Source organism: Tiliqua scincoides, chromosome 1, assembly GCF_035046505.1.
Source record: "Tiliqua scincoides isolate rTilSci1 chromosome 1, rTilSci1.hap2, whole genome shotgun sequence".
In the NCBI taxonomy this organism is placed as follows: domain Eukaryota; kingdom Metazoa; phylum Chordata; class Lepidosauria; order Squamata; family Scincidae; genus Tiliqua; species Tiliqua scincoides.
The window spans coordinates 152,875,561-152,883,752 of record NC_089821.1 but is presented as its reverse complement, the minus strand read 5'-3'; the positions used below and the strand labels follow the sequence as shown (position 1 = coordinate 152,883,752).

The following is an 8,192-nucleotide window of genomic DNA, read 5'->3' as shown; positions in this document are numbered from 1 at the left end:
CACCAAGACAGATAACCGTTTATTCCAGGTTTTTTACTATGTAAACCACTTTGTGAATGACTTTTGGTTGAAAAGCAGTATAGGTGCCCTCCCCATATCTGAGAAGGATACATTCTCCCCCTGCCCCCATGGAAATGGAAACTGGAAAAAAGGGAACCCTACAAAAAGATTCAAAAAAACCCCATCATGCCCTCCACTGCATCCCCAATCACACAAATTACTTACCAACTTGTGTTTGCAACTGTCCTGTCACCGTTCCCTGGTCTTGCTAGCTCTTTGCTGACTGAAAAATGGAAGCAAGAAGCATTCACAGGAAGCAAGGGGGTGTAATGTAGACTAGCCTCCTCATGGTGCACGCCAGGCAACACGACTTGTCACGACTAAACAGTCTGCACGCATTGGACCTAGAAGAACCTCCTAGCAAGAAGAAGCAGCATGAATGTCCGAAATAAAAACAACAGTTCTTCTCAGAGCCAACTATATATATTGTATATCGTGAATTTTATATAAGGATGCTGCACTTTGTCTTATGATTAAATAACAGGAAGCAAGGCAGAAAGCTAAAAAGAACATGGCACTTATCATGGCGTTCAAAGAGCTTAGTGCTGTGTTCTTTTCAGCCCTCTGCCTCGCTTCCAGTGAGTGCTTCCTGCTTGCATTTCGCAGCCAACCAAAAACCAGCTAGGAACAGTAACAGCAAGGCTACAAACACAAACAAATAAGTAATTTGCATGATGGAGGGGCGTGATGGGGAATTTTTGAACCTCGGATAATTGAAACCACAGGTACTGGATCCACTGATATGGGGGTGCCTGTATATCATATCATCAATCATCATCATCATCTTCAAAAGGCATCTCAGTTGAAAAACTTGGTTAGAAGGCATATTGAAATCAATCAAGAAAGGACATGACTTCCAGGGAACCCTCAAGTTGTTCTGCCAGTTATTCAGTCAGTACTATATGAGAGCAACTTTCACAGCCACCTTTCACATAATGTAATTGGATCCTTCTGCTCTCTGCCTTCTGAGTTGCAAAGTACAAGGTTACCTTTAAGAAACATTACAATCAATGTGGATGATCCTGCTGCAGCACAGGGACTCAAAACAAACTTCTTTGAGATGTCTTCCAGCTCTTGACCTTTCAATTTCAATAATTCTACAGAAGGTTTCTCGCAAACTCTTTCCTTTTCAAATGCTGTTAATTAATCTTTTATAAAAGACTTTCAAAGAAGGAGACCATGGAGGGGAGAGAGGCAACAAGTCTCCTATAACTGAAATGTCCAGCTCTGAAGTATGTGCTGCATTTCAATATTCCCAAGTACAGCATAAATCCTACCATCTGGACTTTGGGGCAATTCAGATTTGTAGAGTTCCCTGTAGGCCATGTGGTTCCCCCCCCCCCAATTTGGCCCGTGTCCTCAGACATATAAAGCAAGAGAGAGTTCCTTCTCTCTCCTTCCATTTTCACTTTCACCTCCTGCCTCTCTAGGAAGCAAGACTGACACCCACCACCATATACAGCACAGGCCCAATTTAAGTTGCCCACTCTAACAGGATAGTGCCCTTTTCTTTAATGTAGCAAACCATTCACATGACTACGTCGACACATGCCTAGGTGATGGCTCAGGTAAAAACTGGCCAAATGAACCTGGTATAAAAAGCGTACCATTTGATACTGGCCATGCAAAATATTAGCCTGGGAGATACAGAAATCTCACAACTCAATCCTAACTAAATTCCATGCAGGGATCCAGTGGTATTGGCTCCACTGCATCTCACAGGGGAATTTCAACTGCTGGAGGTCTCCTCGGGATAAGGGCACATTGGTCCCCTTGCTCCTGGGTCAGACAGCGACTGTTACCCTGCACATGCCCAATCTCATCTGATCTTGGAAGCTAAGCAGGGTCAGGCCTGGTTAGTACTTGGATGGGAGACTGCCTGGGAATACTGGGTGCTGTAGGCTTATACCATAGTCTTTCGAGACTGAAGGTTGCCAACCAGCTCCCACAGGTGCAATGGGTCAACTTGGACCTGTACCAGCAATATCAGTGGTGCAAGTCCAAGTTGATCCATGCAGGATCCTTTCAAGCAGTTGGATGAGGCCAGAGATCGGGCCAGAGAAAGGGGATGGGATACGACATGCACTGGCACTGCCAATCCTACCCTCTCCCTGCCCATTCCACCCTCTCCTTGTCTTCCCCTGCCAGTGCACCAGTCTTAACCTGGTCCAGTGGGCATCTCCATCAGTGCGGGCAGGAAGGTTCTGACCTTCCCACCGGCATGCCGGCTCTTTGCATTGTTGCAAAGTGCTTTAAGGAACTGCTACTGAATAGGATACATTCAAAATTTGAGAAATACAAAATTATGCACAGGAAGGATAGAGTGGATAGAGAGATGCTCTTTTCCCTCTCACACAACACCAGAACCAGGGGGACATCCACTAAAATTGAGTGTTGGGAGAGTTAGGACAGACAAAAGAAAATATTTCTTTACTCAGCGTGTAGTTAGTCTGTGGAACTTCTTGCCACAGGATGTGGTGATGGCATCAGGACTACACGTCTTTAAAAGGGGATTGGACAAATTTCTGGAGGAAAAATCCATCACGAGTTACAAGCCATGATGTGTATGCGCAACCTCCTGATTTTAGAAATGGACTATGTCAGATGCAAGGGAGGGCACCAGGATGCAGGTCTCTTGTTATCAGGTGTGCTCCTTGGGGCATTTGGTGGGGCCTCTGTGAGATACAGGACAAGATGGGCCAATGGCCTGATCCAGCGAGGCTGTTCTTATGTTCTAAGAATTGGGCTGTCAGTGTCCTCTAAGAGTCACTGCAGCAAAAATGGCATATATAATGCAGCCCATCTTCTTGATAGCTGCACCAACATATTTCAGCACAAGGCCACAAGAATTGCTTGTTCACCTAAGAGCATAACACACTTCTTCTGCGTATTTAATTGGCCTTTTTGGTGCAGACTGAAAGGTGGGGTGCTAATTAGCATTAGTGGTGCTTGAGGGCTTTTGTATCAACCCCTACCTGCCATCAGTGGTGTCGCCTTATTATGTGCATGACAGACATTCCACTTATTAATTGGCATTAAAAACTCTTGCACGTAGAACCCCACGTCAGTATATCAACGTGCAACCCGCTAATTCTTGACTCAAGTAGAGCAATTTGCCCCTGAAAGAAATCGCAAAGCAGTCCTCAACCTAATGGGAACACTGGAAAATATAATTGGACAAAAATGCAACTGGCTTCTTATAATTTTATTTCTTGCATAGTTAAAGATGTTACTTGCTTCAGCAGCTCTCCAGCCTAATTTGTGAAGGTTTGAAGAGACTGCTGCCTCAGCAGTACCTAGGGCCAGACTTAAAGTGGTCTTAAACTGGGTTGGCCTCTCAAAAATACTCTTGGTAGCTATTTATCTTAGGGAACCCTTTGGACCTATAGATCCACATACCTATAGATCCTTGTAGTTCTAAGCAACTGAGAAGCTTGGGTTTAATTTCATTGCTGTCTAGAAAGATAAGGATCTGTAGGAATCTGGATTGTGGTCCAAAGAAGTTCATTGAGATTAATAGTTTACAAGAGTATTGCCACTCTTGCTACAAAAATCTGAAAGGTGTGAAATTCATTTGTGGACTCCTACAGGGTGTTCTGTTGTTATTGGGTTTGGAATTTTTAAAATACCATGAAAAGTGTGAGGGTTTGCAAAGTAATACAGTTTGATGAACCATGACTTGCTTTCCTTTAATGTAAACTAACTGCAACCTTAGTTCTGATTCTTAGTTCTTCCCCCCTCGCCACTTGCTTATGTAAATATCTGACAGCTAAAATGCCATCGTATCCACACTGTATGCAGTCAGGCATCCCAATCCTGAGCCGTCTGGGGCGCGGGACTGCAGCAGCACTGAAAATGGCTGCCGCCGCATCCTAAGCACTTTGGGCAGCTGCCGCCGGCTCCTTGGGAGAAGGGGACTTTCGATGGCTGCGGAGTTCTGGTGGCTGCCTGGAGCTCCAGTGGCCACCCAGTGCCCACCCAGCGCCAGCCAGTGCTGGGCTAGCGCCGGTGCTCGCCCAGCAGTAGGGCCCGCAAACATGCCTTACGGCACATTTGCAACAGAACTGGACAGACAATCAGCATTCAACAGCATCTTATATATGCATGGGTCAGTATTTGACAACATTGAACAGCCAACGTGGAATAGATGTCAGCAAACCTTGGAAGTATCAATCGTACAGCAGCCAACTTTAGATGTTTCAACAATTTGCAAAAAGTTAGCCCTATCTCCACTCTGATTCCACCTTTTTGTGTCTGTTTGGGTGTGTGAGAAAATCATTCCTCCAGAGGCAAATCACATGTACATTCCTATGCTCATTTACCCAGTTCACACATAACTGCGGATGTGTTGTGGTATGGGTCAGGCTTCGGAGACCTGGCCCTTCAGCCATGTGCTACCCTGCACAGAATTCCTGACCCCCTCTGACAATATCTGAACCAGCCTGTAGCACTGATTCCAAAGCTAAATATTTACCAATTGGATTTTTTTTTCTTACCCATTGAGAAGTTTTAATTGACCTTAAGCCTAACCAAATTTAAGTGCGTGCAATTTAAGGGCAGGAAGTCTGATCTAGAGGGTAGAGCCTCCATTTGCCTAAAGATAACATCCACAAGGTCGCCAGTTCAAGGCCACAGGCACCGTGCAACCTTGAAGCAGCTGACAAGCTGAAGCCAAGCTATTCCATCTGCTCTGAGCGTGGGAGGATGGAGGCCAGAATGTGAAACCAGATCAGATAGAAACACCTGAATGTGTTCTTGAAAGAAAGAACCTTCTTTCATTTGTAAAAATCCCTACGGGGATTTAAATAAGCCTGCCTATGTAAACCGCCTTGAATAAAGTCTTGAATAAAGACCAAGAAAGGCGGTATATAAATACCTGTATTATTATTATTATTATTATAACCAGATGCAAATGTGCAATGGGATAGATCCCTCCTCCAAAGAGATAGGCAATTCTCTTTTGCCTTCCCAGGAGCAGAACACAGGTTCCTGCTTCAGGACTACAGATATACCAACCTTGACATTTTAAACAAGACTGAGCTAGTCAAGCGCAAAATAGCTAAACCAATTTTCTTAACAGCTGAAAAACACTTGGCTAAGTAGAAAATAGCTGAACCAATTTTCTTCAAACTTTCCAGAGCAACACACCTCCTGGGCGAACAGCAAACCAGCAAAACTTGAATAGCAGAGAAAAGTTTCTTTTTTCGATGTGAGCCATTTTCTTTATTTATACATTTTTTGACAAACCACTTTTTGATTCAAAACATAAAAGCTGTTGTATGATAAGAAGAAATATAACAAATGCAGATTTGTTTAAAAGCCAATTATTTAAATTCTGCGAAAAAAGCACAATTCCATGAAAGCAGCAGCCATTAAGATGGGCAGCCCAATCCTACCTGACCCACTCATCCATCCCCACCAATACAGGTGCACCAGTAGAGCATGTGCTGCTCCTTAAGATGGGGGTAAGAGAACTTTTGTAAGGGAAAGTCTCTGTTTTCCCTATGGGTCTCCTCAATCCTGTGCCAGCTAACCAAGAAGTGTAAAAGCAGCAGAAAGGGAAGGGGTTAGGGCCCAACCACACGCAAGTACTACCAATTCCAACCCTCCACATGAGAAACTTCCCCCTTCCTCCCCCTCCCCACCACCCAACAGTACCCCCACTCACGTCACACCAGCAGATGGAGTCTTCTCTGCCAGTCACAGCTCCTGGCCACCAATAATTGTGCTTGCAGTCTTGTTGCACTTGCAGGTGAAAGGAATGTTCACATTCCTTCCTTCTCTTCCTTCTGCCTGCAGAGCATGCATTCCACTGGTGGCAAGAATAGATAAGATTGGGCTCTTAGCCAGTTTGCCAACCTTGGAAACAGCAATCTCTCAAACAGCCACATTTTAATTATACAGCAAAATGAGAGAAGGAAAGGGTTCCAAAGAGCACTCTGACCAAATTGGCTCTGCTTTCAGGATCCATCAATTCCAACTCCAAGAAGGAAGACCAGAGCAGCACAGAGCCATATGATTCTCAAAGGATGGGAAGGGGTAAGAGCTCTTGCAGGTGTGCAACCTTACCAGGCATGCTCTAAGACTCATGTAACATGTGCACACAGGGGCAATTGACTATGTGTGCAGAAACTGAGTGCAGTGGCTCATAGCACAACTCAACAACTGGCATCAATGAAATGAAATGAAACATGGCACAACTCCTCATCAATGAAATGAGGAGAAAAGCCAGGATAGGTGTACCAATACATTGCTTGTATTGTGGGATAAAAGCACACGAATGAGGTTGGGGAATCAAACTGATAATGCAATATTTGCACACACTCACACAACTGGGCCCTATACAGGAGAAAGGTGCAGCATGAGAGTGTGAGGGCCCAATCCTATCCAAATTTCCAGTGCCAGAGCTGCTGTGCCAATGAAGTATGCACTGCTTCCTGTGTTAGGGAGGCAGTCACAGAGGCCTCCTCAAGGTATGGGAACATTTGTTCCTTCACCTGGGGGCTGCATTGCAGCTGCACCAGTGCTGGAAAGTTGGATAGGACTGGGCCCTGTGTCAGGTCTGTATTCTCTGTAGCCAAACCAGAACTACAGGCAAGAAATGAGCCTCTTAGCAAGCCATAAAATACCTCATTCACTTTTGGCGTAGAAGCTTCTCTTTCCCACTGCCTGATTATTCTTAACAAATGTCCCAAGCCTCTGACAGGGAGAATGAAGTGGTATCAGCAATTCTTGTTCATGGACTCAATGGTTTTATTTAAGGGAAACTTGTGTTGAACAGCTGGGGCTCATTAATCCTCCTCCTTAAATAGTAAAAGACAGACCAAGGAGTCCTAGAGTTCAACACACACAACATTGACAAAAGAGGAAGGGATAGAAACACTAAGCATGTTGACCTGAAAGACCCAACAGAGGAGGAAGAACACCCCAATGAAAGAATGGGTGGACAGGTAGAAAGACCAGTTTAGGGCAGAATCACAGGGAGAATTGAGCAGAAGGAATTATTAGATGGCACAGAGAGGTTGAGAAGCATGAGGGCATATAAGAATCCTTTCTACCTGGCAATGAAAAGTTCATTGATAGTTTTTGGGAAGGCGATCTCAAACAAAAAACAGACTAGAGGGTGTCAAGAGCAGAACTGGAGGTAAATAAGGCTGCAATCCTAACCACACTTTCCTGAGAGTAAGCCTCATTGAACAAAATAGGAGTAGACCTGAGTAGACCTGATTAGGATTGTGCCTTTTGTCAAGACCATGAGAGTAAATAGTACATTCCAACCATTTGGAGACAAGGGACAGCAGGAGGACTGAGCAGAAAATGGACAGCGAGACATTTTTTGAGTATAGAAAAGAGTGGAATGCTTGAATGCAATAAAGGACTCAGAGGAGAAAGACTGTTGATATGGCAGAGGGGGGATAATGGCAGAGGAGATGACAATCAGGAGTTGGGAAGGAATAAGATTGATGACACATGTGGAGGAGTCTGATAGGGAAGTCAGCTCATGAAACAAGACAGGAAGGATTGAAGAGGACATCAGGTCAGCAGAGGTGAGATGGAAGACACAGTAAGCAGCTGAGCCCCAAAAATCATCCACATGAATGCCAAAATCTCCAAAGAACAAGGCAGAACTATGATCAGAAATGAAAGGTGATCCCAGGCATCAAGGTCTGAAATGAAGTTCAAGAGGGGGCTGACAGAGCACAGAAACACAGAAGGGAGTACAGACTCACAAAATGTACTTCAACGATACAGACTACTTGTGAGACAAAGTCAAGAGGGCTAAACCTCTCCAAAACACTTGCAAGGTTTTTTTTTGTAGATGTTTAGCCAGAATGTATACTACAGATTGGGAAAGGCATCCTCCAGTTCAAAGCAATGCCAGTATGATTAACAAGCGGAGTCAGGTTGCAAAAGACCAGAAGGCATCATTCAAAAAACAAAAGTCTTGCCCAAATGAGAACAAAGGAGCGCAAGCTCTTATAACATGAATGTAAGTTTATGATAAGGCAAGGGAAAAAAAGAACTTAAGAAGCATATTACAGAAAACATTAAACTGAAGAATCATCCATATGAATACTCCAGTCTCCAAGGAACAAGTTGGAGAGTTGTCAAAAAAAGAAGATGGTGAACCA

At 44.3% G+C, this 8,192-nt stretch overlaps 1 pseudogene; it reads left to right on the top strand.

Annotated features, from left to right (window-relative positions):
* Nucleotides 1-1,844: 1,844 nt before the first annotated feature.
* Nucleotides 1,845-1,964, top strand: LOC136637029 (5S ribosomal RNA; annotated as a pseudogene).
* Nucleotides 1,965-8,192: the final 6,228 nt, after the last annotated feature.